Source organism: Plecotus auritus (genome assembly GCF_963455305.1).
Source record: "Plecotus auritus genome assembly, chromosome: 5".
Classification (NCBI taxonomy): domain Eukaryota; kingdom Metazoa; phylum Chordata; class Mammalia; order Chiroptera; family Vespertilionidae; genus Plecotus; species Plecotus auritus.
The window spans coordinates 106,831,234-106,847,062 of record NC_137776.1 but is presented as its reverse complement, the minus strand read 5'-3'; positions in this window follow the sequence as shown (position 1 = coordinate 106,847,062).

Sequence of the window (15,829 nt, the reverse complement as noted above, 5' to 3'; positions counted from 1 at the left end):
GTACCTAGTGGTCAGTGTGAGACACCAGATTTCAACTCCTCACATCCATAAGTGACACATTCAAGAAGTAGACTCAGTGAGCACCAAAGCCCCACTGAAACAAGTCCTGCACCATAAGCGTGTCCCCAGCACAGCAGTTCTTCCATTATAGACACAGCAGGTCCTCACAGCCAATTGGCCTGGAGGTCAATTCCTCCCAGTGTACCAACAGCAATCAAGGCTTAACTACACCAAGACTTTGCACTCAGCCCACAAAGGGGTGTACCAAGAGTGTCCACCTCAGGTGATTGGGGAGGCTGAGCTACAGGCCCTTATAGGTCACCTATCACACAAAGCCACTCCATCAACACAGGGAAGCAGCAAAATGCAGAGACAAAGAAACATGTCACGAATGAAAGAAATGGAGGAAAGCAAACTACTGGATGACATAGAGTTCAGAACCACATTTATAAGGTTACTCAAGAATCTTCTAAAAACCGCTGAGAAACTTGATGAGACCTCCAAGGAGCTTAGTGAGACCTTCAAGGACCTTAATGAGAATGCCAAAAAAATGGAAAAGGACCAGTCAGAAATTAAGCATACACCGTCTGAAATAAAGAATATACAGAAATTCAACTGTAGATCAAAGGACCCCAAGAATCAAACAAAAGATCTGAAATATGAGGAAACAAAAAACACCCAACCAGAAAAACAAAAAGAAAAAAGAATCCAAAAATATGAAGATAGCGTAAGGAGCCTCTGGGACAACTTTAAGTGTACCAACATCCGAATTTTTGGGGTGCCAGAAGAAGAGAGAGAGCAAAATATTGAAAACCTATTAGAAGAAATAATGGCAGAAAACTTTCCCTACCTGGTGAAAGAAATAGACTTACAAGTCCAGGAAGCACACAGAACCCCATACAAGAGGAATCCAAAGAGGACCACACCAAGACACATCATAATTAAAATGCCAAGGGCAAAAGCAAAGAGATAATCTTGAAACCAGCAAGAGAAAAACGGTTAGTTACCTACAAGGGAGTACCCATACGACTGTCAGCTGATTTCTCAACAGAAACTATGCAGGCCAGAAGGGAGTGGCAAGAAATATTCAAAGTGATGAACAGCAAGAACCTACAACCAAGACTACTCTACCCAGCAAAGCTATCATTCAGAATTGAAGGTCAGATAAAGAGCTTCACAGACAAGAAAAAGCTAAAGGAGTTCATCACCACCAAACCAGGATTACATGAAATGCTGAAGAGTATTCTTTAAGAAGAGGAAGAAGAAAAAGGTAAAGATAAAAATTATGAACAACAAAATGACATCAAATACATACCTACCAACAAGTGAATCTAAAAATCAAGTGAATAAAAAATCTGAAGAACAGAATGGACTGGTGAATATAATAGAATCAGGGGCATAGAAAGGGAGTGGACTGACAATTCTCAGGGGGAAGGGGGTGTGAGGGGTGCACAAAGAGATTGGACAAAAATCTTACACCTATGGATGAAGACAGTGGCGGGGGGTAAGGGCATGGGGTCGGGTGGGGAATCAGGTGGAGGGGAGCTATGGGGGGAAAAAAAGAGGAACACCTGTAATAATCTGAACAATAAAGATTTATTTAAAAAAAAAAAAAAAAGAAGTCGCCCCAGCCGCTCATGGTGGCCACTCCTCATGCAGCTGCAGAAACGTCACCAGAGACCGTCACACTGCAGGTCAGGAGGACTAAAGGCTGCCACTGCCTGCCGCACTCCCCGGAAGGCGATGGAGACAGACAGCGAGCCATCTCCTTGCCTGCCTGCCTTAAGAACTCAAACACTGGGATAATGGTCACCTCTGTTTCTCGTTTTTCCCTAGAGATGCCTCTACGTGGGGGCTAAAAATGTTAATACTTCCTCTCCTACCTTCTAAGTCCTCTTGCTGGGCTAATTATCAAACTAACAGAGATAGATTAGCAGGAGAAAAAAAATCAAAGTTTAATACCTGTACATGAGAATTCACAAAGCCATGATACATCCATGAAAATTCCCAAGGCAAGGCAAAATTGGGTATATTAGACATTTTCAGACAAAGACAGGGAGGACGGGGTGTTAGGCTTGGGAAGGGAGAAGGGCTGGTGTACAGGGAGTAGAGGAAAGCGGGACACACATGGCAGGACACCCTGTAGGAGACTTAGCAGCAGTGGGACACAGTGGGTATGGAGCTGCCGGGCCTGCCTGAAGCCTTCTCTTTTTACCAAACTTAATGCAAATTCGGGCAAGGCAGCGCCCATCCCAAGACCTCCTTCTTGCAACAGGTTTCTCTTTCTGAGTCCCTTGGGCAGAAAAGGGGGAGGGTCAACATTTATTTCTGAGCCTTGTTTCTAAAAAAGAGCTTAAAATCAATACCCCGACAGGCAGCGCCAGGGGGGCAAAGCTTCGGTCTCTGCGCCTCCCGGGAAACACTTTGGGTGTCCGCGGCATCCCTCCTCCCGCAGCGAGACAACCGTTTCATGGCACCGCACTGATAGACAACTCCATCAGCCCAGCTTTTGGAATGTGAGGCTGCCAGGGAGGTTTCAGAGGAGGGAACTGTGGGGGTTCAGAAGCTGTGCCTCAGTGGTGTGCAGGTTACTCTGAGCTAAAAGCAATTTCAGCTTCAGGCTGAAGAGAAATGTGGGGCCATCCCTTGAACTACCATCTGTAGGGCAGGGAAATTTCTATTTACTAAATGTCTGCCCTTCTCACCATCCTGCGAGGACCCTTTGGAGCCCCAAGTCCCAGGCTGCTGGCAGCCACACCCCTGGGCCTGCTGAGCTCCCTCCAGGCAACTCTCCCGGGGCCTCCTCTCTGACCCTCCCCCACTAGGTAAGAGGACACTGTTGGGTTCTATTCTCTGGGTCCCCAATGCCATTTTGGGCTTGGCACCACTACAGATGAGGGGGAGGGAGAAAAGGAGTGAGCGAGACCTCTCTTCTGGTTCTTTTTAAGGCCCTGGCGTTTACTCTCTCCCTGACGGAGCAGGAAGCCAGGCCTGGTGGATTGTGGTGGTGTGTGTCTTTAAGGGAGTCAGCTCGCAGGGATTGGCTCAGAGGCTGGAGTGTAAACCGATGCTCCACAGTGCCCAGTGGGCCCAGTCTTCAGTCTGGTGAACCCCGTCCCTGCCCCGCAAGCTCAGGCTGTGCGATATAAATGCTGGCGGGAGTATTTAAAAACTCTAGGTCAACACAGAGAACACTGTGCTTCATTGAAATCCAAACCAAATGAGATTGAAAGTGAGGAAGATACGACAGGTTTCATCTCAAATTGTCTTACAACACAGTTAATAGAAAATGGGGCGAACGTCTTAGAGACCAAAGTGGTAATTGGCATAAGGCATTCAGAAATCATTGTCAGGCCTCCCAGGCGTCTGAGACAACCGCTAACCAAGGAGGACAACGGGGTAGCTGTGCAAACTCAGGCCGTGGAGGGCAGAGTTGTCTGCACCTGGGACCTCTACTCCATGCATGCTTGACACATATGCAAACACACACACACACACACACACACACAGGCACATGCACATGCATGAACACACAGGTACACACAGATATACATATGCAGATGCGCATGCTTACATGCACACTCCATCCTTTCTCAGGGTGACATTGAGCTTCAGGACCACAGAGTTGCTGAGCCAGCGTTTCCCCAGCATCCAAGGCAGACCCTCCTACACAGTCATTTTCCCAACATCACTTATACTGGCAGTCAACTGCCAAACACTCATTTGGTGAATAAAACCCTCCCGCCCCTGGGAGGCTGTAAATTCAAGCAGAGCTCCTCTGTGCCACTGTGGCTTCACCCCAGGTGGGCGCCAGGCCCAGCTGTGGGGTGTCAGGGCCCAGCGTGGGGGCGCCATGGCAGCCAGGGTGAGATCCACAATACTCTACATCCTGAGCTGCACTGCCATGACATGTGCATTTGACTTACACGAAATGAAAAATAAAAATATCACTTCTTGGAAATGATGGAAATCCGCAAAAGGGAGTCAGACACGGCCTCCTTTCCAGGCAGGCTGCAGAGTGAATGTGACTGTTTGTGCTCCATGGGGAAGAGAACACCCTCTACGCTGCGGTGCAGAAAGCACAGGACATGCTGCCCAAGTGCCCCAGGTCCCAGCCTCTCAGCATGGGCTCAGGGTCGGGAGGCAGGTGCAGAGTCCAGGTGGGGGAGGGGAGGAGTTAGAGGAGCGTTGATCCCTCCGATTGCCAGGAGGAGCGAATGAGGTGCATCAAGGAGGGCTTCTTGCAGGAAGAGCCCCTTCGTGGAAGCCAAGGTGTACGTAGGGTCTCATGAGACGAGGAGGACGGCAGACACTGTGGGGGCCGTGCGTGTGCACAGGCCCTGGGGGAGGCAGCAGCGCGGCACGAGGAGGTTGCCGTGTGAGGAGGAGAGAGCTGAGCGACCGCGCGCACGTGTGATGTGGGTGTGAGCTGGAGCCAGAATACGCAGGCACGAGGCCATGAAAGAGTGCGGCTCTGCTGCAGGAGCTGGGGAGCCAGGAATTGGTGAAGAGATGTAATCACGTTTGTACTTTGAAAAGATCCTCTAGACTGCAGTGTGAAGGGAGCAGGAGGGGGCGTTAAATTGTGTTTGTGTGCTATCATCATGGAAATTAAAATTGAGAAGGCCCGGATCCAGCCACGAGGAAAGCCAAGGGCCGGCCTCTCTTTTTTTTAACTTTAGTTTTATTGTTGACACTATTACAGATTCCCCATTTTCCATCCCTTTGCCCACTTGCACCCCACCCCCGCCCCCTTCCCTCTGGCCATCACCACACTGTTGTCTGTGTCCACGGGGAAGGTGAATCTCTTGAAAGCCAGGGGTACCTGCAAAGAGGAGCAAGGGAGCCTCAGAGAGGAGGGACGGAAGGCCAGGAAAGGACTTCCAGAAAGTGTGGTCCACACGCACAGGCAGCAGAGGGGCCACAGTGAGGGTAAAGGGCAGAGGCTTTAGCAACTGGGAGGCCCTTGGTGACAGTAGCAAGAGATGTTTTGGTTAGAGCAGTGGATTCAAGCCAAATGGGAGTGAGCTGGGAAGAGAGAAGAAATAGTGACTTTAGGAAAGAGAAAGACAGCAGGTTGGGAGGAGGAAGTGGCGAGGAAGGGATGGCTTTGCTGCTGTTACTGTTTAAAAGGAGAATGCTTTCCGTGTTTAAATGCCCGTGGTTCTCCAGCTGAAGACATTGCATGGGCACATTCTTCTCTCCTTCCTGAAAACTCACTAGAGTGGCAATAAATGCACAAGGTTTGGAGGCCAAGGGGCAAAGAAATGGACTGGAGACTCCGGGAAAGGCCTTCAGGAAACTTTTTGGAGAGGAAACCTAGTTGAGAGGTGGACGCCGCCTTAGCAATGTGGAAGGAGCTGCACCTTGGACTTGCAGAGATGGTGCGGACCGTGGGAACCCCAGGGAGCCCCTGAGTCTGCGGGCTGGGCTGAAACAGGGGAACCCCAGGGAGCTAGGGCCCCGTTTCCCCTTCCACCTGCTCTCGGAGTACAGTCTGGGGGTGGTTACAGAATCTACACACGTCATAGAATGGCACAGAACTGCACACGCGCTGTGCCTGCCAGTCTCCTGGACTGAGCTCTGTACCACAGCTAGGTAAGACGTAACCATCAGGACAAGTGCATGAAGGCTCCGTGGGTCTCTCTGCAACAACTTTGCAGATTCCCACAAATCTATAATTATTTCAAAACAAAAAGTTAACATTTTAAATAACTAAAAATCAGCAGGTCCATTTTTTTTTCTGGTAAAATATTTACCACGTGATGTCATGTCCCAGTGGGAAAAGTGAAGGGTAAGTGTGTTCTAATGACCACGACAAGAATGGGGCAGTGGACCCCTGTGAGGAAGAGCCAGGCTACTCTCTGTCATGAAAAAAAGACCCCACCTGGAAGTGCCATGGACTTGCTGCTCCTCGCGCTGTGGTCTGAATGGGGAGTGGGTTTCTTCTGAGGTATCCTCTTTCTGGACAACGCTGTAGAGTTCATAGCACTAAAAACCCTTAGCCAGCAAGTCAGGGATCCCATGCTAGCTGGGGGGCTGGAGGAAGGCCAGGGGCTGCAGGCCTAGGTGCTCAGGGGGAAGTGCCCAAAACCAACCCCTGCCTTCCTGAGGGTTCTCGTTACTCACCGCCTTGACTCAGCTTCTTGAATCACCCATCACTCACAGCTGAGTGTGTTTTCCTGTTGACCTACGACTCTCCTCTGGCTGAACCTGAGCCTCCAAATTGAAAATCATAGTGCTCCAAATCCAAACATTTTCCCTCTTTCTGTCCCCTTTATTTATCTTCAAGTACCTGAGTGACATGATAGTCCATGAAGCCCTGGAACATTTCCCATGGCTTTTATTGAATGGAATTAGCTGTACTCTTCATGAATCAGCAAGGACTCTCGACTACCTGTGGGTTCCTCGCAGGCAGGTTTATCTCCTGCTGTGTGGTTACCTCTGCTTTTATCTGACTTTGCACGATCCTAAGGCTGCACAGCCCATGGAGCTTAGGGTCCAGGACCTCTAGTTGCTATTAGTACTCAGAGGCCGGCAGCCCTGAAGCAAGTGTTCTGAGGCCTTCACACAGTCCAGGGCTGAAGACGAGTCCTTTCACTTCCCTGCCGTTCATCACAGAGAAGGGAGCAAGAGAGTCAGGGAGGGGGGCCAGGTGGGCTCATTCCTTCGTTTCTCTGTCCTCGTTCTGAATGGCGAATTCCTCAGATTTATTCTATAATTGTATTCGCTTTTATTCCCTATATACTCTCTACTCTCTGTCTTTTTACTCTAATTTTTAATGATTTTTTTTTTACTTTATCTTCCAAGCCCATCCAATGCATTTTTAAAAGTGTTATAGATCTATCTTCTCTCCCACTCCCACCCAGGCTCTTCCTCTGATTGTTCCTTTTTCATAGATTCTGTTCTTGTTTTATTGATAAAATATTTTCTGTGTAGCTGTAAAATTTGTTTTGATATTTTTATTACCACAAAGATCAGTTTCCTCTCCATGAAGATCTCTCTTATTATACTACTAGAGGCCCGGTGCACAAAATTCATGCACGGGTGTGTGTGTGTCCCTCAGCCCAGCCTGCACCCTCTCCAATCTGGGACCCCTCGAGGGATGTCTGACTGCCCGTTTAGGCCCGATCCCACTGGGCCTCACAATCCAGGACTGCTGGCTCCCAACTGCTCACCTGTATACCTTCCTGATTGCTCCTAACCGCTTCTGCCTGCCAGCCTGATCACCCCCTAACCACTCCCCTGCCAGCCTGATTGATGCCTAACTGCTCCCCTGCCAGCCTGGTCCCCTAACTGCCCTCCCCTGCCAGCCTGATCACCCCTAACTGCTCTCCCCTGCAGGCCTGGGTCCCTCTTAACTGCCTTTCCCTGCAGGCCTGGTTGCCCCCAACTGCTCTCCCCTGCTGTCTTGGTCACCCCTAACTGCCCTCCCCTGCAGGCTTGATCGCCCCCAACTGCCCTCCCTTGCAGGCCTGGTCCCTCCCAACTGCCCTCCCCTGCTGGCCATCTTGTGGTGGCCATCTTGTGTCCACATGGGGGCAGCCATCTTGTGTGTTGGAGTGATGGTCAATCTGCATATTACTCTTTTATTAGCTACGATAGAGGCCTGGTGCATGGGTGGGGGCCAGCTGGTTTGCCCTGAAGGGTGTCCCGGATCAGGGTGGGGGTTCCCTTGGGGTGTGGGGCGGCCTGGGCAAGGGGCCTGTGGTGGTTTGCAGGCCGGCCACGCCCCCTGGTGACCCAAGCGGAGGCCCTGGTATCTGGGGTTTATTTATCTTCTACAATTGAAACTTTGTAGCCTGGAGCGGAGCCAAGCCTTCTGCTTGCTCCATGGCGGCAGCCTTTTTTGGGGGGATTTATGTATCTTCTATAATTGAAACTTTGTAGCCTTAAGCGGAGGCCTGGGCCCCTCACGGTGTGCGGAAAGCTTGGCTTCCTCCATCACCGGGGGCAACCCTAGCCTCCTGCTCTTTCCAGCTCTGTGGCTGCCGCCATTTCTGTTGGGCTATATTTATCTTCTATCATTGAAACTTTGTAGCCTTGAGTGGAGGCCTAGGCCGGCAAGGGCAGGCGGAAAGCTTGGCTTCCTCCATTGCCAGGGAAACCCAAGCCTCCCTCCTGCTCTCTGTGGCTGCAGCCATCTTGGCTGGGTTTATTTGCATATTCCCTCCTGATTGGCTGGTGGGCGGGGCTGGTGGACGTGGCTTGTGGGTGTAGCAGAGTGAGGGTTAATTTGCATATTACTCTTTTATTAGATAGGATTTTATACCTACAACCGCCCCTCACTCACCAGCCCCCTCCCAATACCTAACCCCTGGCCTCCCTAACCTGTTTTCCATCTCCATTTATGGCATATAAATGGAGCCATACAGTGTGTGGCCTTTAGAGACTAGCTTATTTCATCCAGCAGCATGAACAGTGATTCCTTTCAATTGCTGAGTATAACTCTTGGTATAGATGTGCTGTAGTTTAACAATTCACAATTCATCCAGGAATGTCTGAGTTGTTTCCAGTTTTTGTCAATTACAAGTAAAGTTGCCGTGAACAATCATAACCACTCAAACCAAGTTTTCTGTGGACAACGCTTTCATCCCAGTGGAATGAATGCCTAGGAGTGGTTGCCAGGTCACACGGTATTGCATGTTTAACTTTTTAGGAAACTGTCAAACTGTTTCCCACAGTGGTTATGCCATTTTACATTCCCACTACAGTGATCCAGTTCTCCTCCACCCTCACCAGCATTTTCTTTTAGTTGTTCCCATAGGTACGTAGGGAAAATTCATTGTGGCCTTGATTTTCTTGCTCCTAATGGCTAGTCATGTGCCTGTTTTCCATCCACATTCTTCTGCATGCCTTCTGCCCATTTTCTGTTTGATTTTTTAAAATGTTGAGTTTTCAGAGTTCTTTGTGTACACTAGATATGAGTCCTTTACCAGATGAATAGTTTGCAAATATTTTCTTCCAGTGTACAGTGTGTCTTTTCACCCTCTTAACTGGGTCTTTTGCAGAGCAAAAGTTTTAATTTTGATGAGGTCTATTTATTGGCCTTTTGCTTTTATAGATTATGCCCTACTGTTGTGTCTAAGAACTCTTCACCAAGCCCCAGGTCCCAAAGGAGTGCTCCTATGGTATCTTTTAAATAGTTTATAGTTTTACGCTTTATATTTAAATATGTGATCCACTTTGAATTAGTGTTTGTATAAGGTCAAGACCTTATTTTTTTTGCTTTTGAATATCGATTGTTCCAGCACCATTTTTTGAAAAGACCATCATCCCTTCACTGCATTGCTTTGCACTTATATCAAATATCTGTTGATACCTATGTGTGCCTATTTCTGGGTCCTCTATTCTATTCCATTGATCTATGTGTCTCTCTTTCTGCCAATAACACCATTGATTAAGGTAGTTATATTGTAAATCTTGACTTTTGGTAAAGTGATTCTTCCTATTTTATTCTTTGTTTTTATAATTGTTCTAGTGATGCTATTTACTTTGTTTTTTCATATAAATTTAGAATAATTTTGTCTGTTTCTACCAAAAATTTGCTGGGATTTTGTTAGAAATTATGTTAAACCTACATATACACTGAGTGCCCAGATTATTATGATCTCTGAATGCATGCCAAACACATGGAAAGGGACCAGTCAAAAATTAAGCATACACTAACTAAATAAAGAATAATTTACAGGGATTCAACAGTAGAGTAGAGGGTTCTGAGAATCAAGTCAAAGATCTGAAATATAAAAAACACCCAACCAGAAAAGCAAAAAGAAAAAAGAATCCAAAAATATGAAGATAGTGTAAGGAGCCTCTGGGACAACTTCAAGCATACCAACGTTTGCATTATGGGGGTGCCAGAAGAAGAGAGAGAGCAAGATATTGAGAACCTACTTGAAGAAATAATGACAGAAAACTTCTCCTACCTGGTGAAAGAAATAGACTTACAATCCAGGAAGCACAGAGAGTCCCAAATAAGAGGAAACCCAAAGAGGACCACACCAAGACATAGCACAATTAAAATGCCAAGGGCTGCCCTGACCGGTTTGGCTCAGTGTATAGAGTGTCGGCCTGTGGACTCAAGGGTCCCAGGTTCGATTCTGGTCAAGGGCATGTACCTTGGTTGCGGGCACATACCCAGTAGGGAGTGTACAGGAGGCAGCTGATCAATGTTTGTCTCTCATCAATGTTTCTAACTCTCTATCCCTCTCCCTTCATCTCTGTAAAAAAATTAATAAAATATACTTTAAAAAAAATAAAATAATAAAATAAAATGCCAAGTGCTAAAGACAAAGAGAGAATCTTAAAAGCAGCAAGAGAAGAGTGGTTGGTTACCTACAAGGGAGTACCTATACAACTATCAGCTGATTTCTCAACAGCAACTATGAAGGCCAAAAGGGAGTGGCAAGAAATATTCAAAGTGATGAACAGCAAGGATCTACAATCAAGATTACTCTACCCAGCAAAGCTATCATTTAGAATTGAAGGTCAGATAAAGAGCTTCACAGACAAGAAAAAGCTAAAGGAGTTCATCACCACCAGACCAGTATTATATGAAATGTTGAAGGGTATTCTTTAAGAAGAGGAAGAAAAATAAAAAAATAAAAAATATAAGCCACAAAATGGCCATAAATACATACTTATCAACAATTGAATCTAAACATCAAAATAAATGAATAAGAAATCTAATGAACAGAATAAACTGGTGAATCAAGTAGAATCAAAGGCATGGAAATGGAACAGAATGATGATTCTCAGAGAGAAGAGGGGTGGGGAGGGCAGGAAGAGATTAAACAAAAATTTTGTATGCATATATGCATTACCTGTGGACACAGAAAATAGGGTGTCAAAGGCCAGGGGCAGGACAGGAACCGGGTGAAGGGGAGCAATGGGGGAAAAAGAGGGACATCTGTAATAATCTCAACAATAAATATTTTTTTTAAAAAAAACTATGATACATTTACACAATGGAATACTACATAGCAATAAAAAAGAAAGAACTCTCACCATTTGCAACGGTCTGGAGGGACCTGTAGAGTATTATGCTAAGTGAAATAAGCCAGTCAGAAAGGTAAGTATCACATGGTCTCACTCATATGTGGAATCTAATGAACAAAATGAACTGATGATCAAAAATAGACCCAGAGTTATAGAAGCATGAACAGACTGTTGAACCTCAGAGGGAAGGCAGGGAAGGGTGAGTGGGAAGAAATCAACCAATGAACTTGTATGCATTTATGCATAACCCGTGGACACAGACAGGGGGGTGGTGAGGGCCTGGTGGGAGGGGAGGATGGGAGTGGGCTGGAAGAGGTTAATGGGGGAAAAAAAGGAGGATCTATGTAATGCTTTCAACAAAAAAAGATTTTTTTTAAAATCCCAGAGCCACTAAAAAATAATAAAACAAAAATATTTTCACTATAAAAAAAGGAAGAAGAAGAAAGGCTTGTGGATGGTTTCCATTCAATTAGTGTGGAAAGAAAGCTTCACATGTGTGCATATTGTATAACATTGCAGAATTTCTGTGACCCACTCAAATGCCAGGATGGTGAACATTTTACACATTGAGCATGGTACAATATACCATAGACCAGTGGTTCTCAACCTTTCTAATGCCACGACCCTTTAATACAGTTCCTCATATCTGTGTTTCCGATGGTCTTAGGCGATCCCGCTAGTGGTTCTCAACCTGTGGTTGAGAACTGCTGCTGTAGAGCCTAAGACCATCGGAAAACACAGATATTTACATTACAATTCATAACAGTAGCAAAATTACAGTTAAGAAGTAGCAACGAAAATAATTTTATGGTTGGGGGTCACCACAACATGAAGAACTATATTAAAGGGTCGCGGCATTAGAAAGGTTGAGAACCACTGCCATAGACACTGAAGCTCAGAGGTTCAACAATTTCTTTATGAAATAGGTGTGCTGGTGGACTCAGACTCCCATACTGCTCACCACAGCGTTCCAGCCTGGCTAGTGGTCCTAACGGGTTTGACAGGGACTGTTCAGCCGGATCTGGGCAGCTTCCATCCAGCCCCCCAAACCAGCCACACACAGTCCAGAACCAAGAGTAGATGTGGGGACTGGCAGGAGTGAGGGTCAGCGGATGGTCATCCTCCTCCCCTTTCTGCCATCAGGTGCCAGCCAAGTGGGGTCCAGGGGTCCACACATAAAGTTCAGTCCAATGTCTTTCAGGGGGGTTGCAATTTCCAAAGAGCTAAAATCAACAAACTCCAAGGGGACTGAGCTCTCCACCCTGCCACTTACCCTGACTCTGGGCAAATGTACAGTCATCTCTGGGCCTCAGATTTCTCATCTGAAAAATGGGATGTTGTTGCTGTTGGTCTCAGGGTAGTTGTGAGGCTTAAGGAGTTGGTGCTGTGTGAAGCTCTTGAACATGCACCAGGTCAGGGCTGAGATTGGCTTTCTTTCCCATCAAGACGCCTTCAATCTTTTCTGCTTAAAACCCATAGGCCTTTGACGCTGGAGAAGTGGAACATCCACAGTACTACGGTATTATGTTTAACTCCACCCTGAGCCCAGGAAACCCTTCTGCAGCCAAGAAAAAGCAGTTATCCAACAATGCTGCAGACACTGGTTCAAAAAGCCCGAGGCAGCAGAGTACACAGAACAGGTCCCAGCAGAGTGCAGCAGGCCTGTGCACACCGCCTGCCCCGGCAGTACTTGAATCTCACCGCAGACAGTGTGTATCAACATCTTCTGGAGACAGGGAGCACTGGCTGGCCCACCAACCTCCACCCCCACCGCTACCCACCCCCAGTTTCCCAGCGGTGGCAGCCAGCATGACAGGCACATTTAGGGGCTAACTTAACTCAAAGCATCAGGGCTGCTGAAGACTGAGCTACCCACCCAGTTTGTGGGATTCAGATGCAGGCATCACCATAAGCCCTCAGACAACTCGCCTCTGTCAACATAATGGAGAGAATCAAGAGTGCCAGTCCTCCTTTCTCCTCCAGCTTTCAGAGTATGCGGTTTCTCCAGAGAACACCCCCTGTGCACACACCACAAACACGGCAGTCCCCTGGCCCTCCCAGGCTGAGTTCACATTTTCCCGGCTGCCTGATCCCACTGGATCTTCTGCCTGGCTGACTACACACTTGGAGGCTCCTGCCGTTCCCCGGGTTTGGTCATGTGCTAGAACAACTCACAGGACGCAGGGAACACTTCACTTATGTGACTGGTTTATTATCAAGGGTACCACTTGAAACAGTCAAATGGAAGACGTGCATCGGGCAAGGTATGGGGAAGAGGGCCATGGAGCCCCGCGCCCCCTCTGGGTGTGCCGCCCTGCAGCACACAGATGTGTGCCCCAACCTGGAGTCGCCCCAAATGCTGCTATGTAGGAGTTCTGTGGAGGTTTCGTGATGCAGGCAGCATTGAGGAAATTATTGGCCATTGGTGATTAACTCCATCTCCAGCCCTTCCCACTCCAGCCCCTCCCACTCCAGCCCCAATCCTGACCAGTTTTAGGAGATCTAGGCCAAGGACTAGGAACAGGAGACCAAACATTTATTTTGTCTTATACCACAGGGTCCAGGTGTTCACGGTCTATGAAGGGGCGGGCACATTACCACCCTCACAAAAGTACAGTTCCCGGGCAGCACGCATGCACACCAAACACCCACATACACCCACACACATACTCATAAGCACACATGTACACACATGTCCATATCTAGACACATGTACATAGACTCACAAACACATATGTATACATACACATACATGCACATAGTTACATCCTTACATGAACACACACACACTAGTTAGGTGTCTGAATATCATAAATATCCTTACAAAATATGAAATGTAAATAGAACAATTCTCGGAATCTCTGTTGGTTCCTGGCTGCCGTTAAGGGTGGAGAAAGGGGTGCATAAGGTATAAAGATGGGACAGGCGCTGTGGTAATGAACTCATCATTAAAGCTGTGAAGTTCAGCTTTGGCGATGTCTGTAAATGAATGCGTATTTCCTGTGAAAGAGTTCTGGTGGCCAGTCAGGGGCTCCGAGTCCAGACGGGGTCACTGTACACAGGGCCAAGTTTCCCTTCGCAAATCCATATCAGGTCATTTCTCCCCGGCCCTGTGTGAACGACGTCAGTCACGGTGCTGTCAGAGAACCACACGGGGGTCCCAACCCTGCCCAGGTACCCTCCCTGCCCCCGCCCTGCCCCAGCGCCAGAGCTGCCTCCACGGCTGTGGGTCACACCACATTGTCCTGAGTGCATCCTTGAAGCACTGCCTCTGAAAATCAAAAGACAGCATGCACATTTACTCAAGAGCCAAAACAGAGCTAAGAATAGGCACATGCAGATTAGTTCTTACAAGGGACTGCGAAAGGCATCCTGGGAGCAGGGGCAGAGGCCCAGGGGGGAGGAGCATGGGGGGAAAGAAGGACATTCACAGGAGGAAGGGTCTGCCTTCCCAGCCCTCAGCCCTGCGGTCCACTTCTCAACACCGGCCTCTCTGGGAAGCTCCCTGGTGCTGAGGGTCTTAATCACACTGCACCTGTTTGCCAGGCTGCAGGCGCTCGTGCTGGGAAAGTGAATGCATTTCCTTTTTAAAAATTACAAATAAATAATATATTTGTTCAAATGTTATTCAGCTTTGGGACCATGTGGCTTTCCAAAGTATACAGGTATAAATCATACTATCTTTTTATTTTATCCTATAAGCCTAGATTTGATTTGATAGCCTGAGTTCAGAGGTGGAGAAATATTTGAGTTATTTAGTTCCTGACATTTTAGTTTTCTCCAACTTTTACCATGAAAAAAATTTTAAACATATAAAGAAAGGGACCACATTGTACAACTCCCTCCCCATATCCACCAACAAGATTGCTAACATTTTGTCATATCAGCTTTATGTGTATGTATTGTTTTTGCAGGATAATTTATAAACAAGTTTCAGACATCAACACATGTCACCCTTTAATGAGGTAGAATATCCCCCAAATAAGGCTTTCTCCTAGAGAAGCAGTGTGCTATTATCACACCCAATAACATTAACAATAACCCTGTGATAGCATTCAATACCCATCACACTGAAACGCCCTCCCCTTGTCTTCCGTGACAGTCAGTTGACCAGGAGCAATCAGGCTCCACACTTGTTGTTACGAATGGTGAATCATTTTAGCTGTGTTTGTACTAGAACCATTGTCACCCCTTTTCTGACATTGACCTTTTTGAGGAGACCAGGCCAGTGGCTGACTATAGAATGGCCACTCTCAGACGCTTCTGCCTGGTGTCATTCATCTTGTTGCCCTCCCTTCTCCATCCTGTAAAGTGGAAGTGCAGGCTCCACACTTGACCTCTGATTAAAGCTGAGCATTTTAGCAAGAACAGAGCCTGGGTGATACTGTGTGCTGGATTCCACATCCCCCGTGCTGCCAGCTTGATCCAGCATGTGTAGCTTTTGTTACAAACTTACATACTTGATCCTGTTACATACTGGATCCCATTACATACTCGATCCCATTAAAGGGCTGGAAGCCAGGCATGACGGTTGCAACTGGAAAATGTTTTCTTTCACCAGTTAGCATGGTGTGGTTAGCCAGTTCTCCACATGGCACGAAGTCACTTGGTCTGACTCTGTCCTCGAGAGCTGCAGGCTGGGAACTTGCTAACTCCCACGGTCTACACGTACAGGCTGGCCTTGTTCTGTGCAGAGCCTGCCTGCTGAGCAGGGGTGCCAAGCGGAGACTTGCCTTCACAGACTGGTGAGGGCTGGCCTCCTGAGGAGCAGTGAGAACCTGGTCGCGGGGGCTGTGTGGGAGCTCGGAGGGGCCCCTGTCAGGCTCCAGTG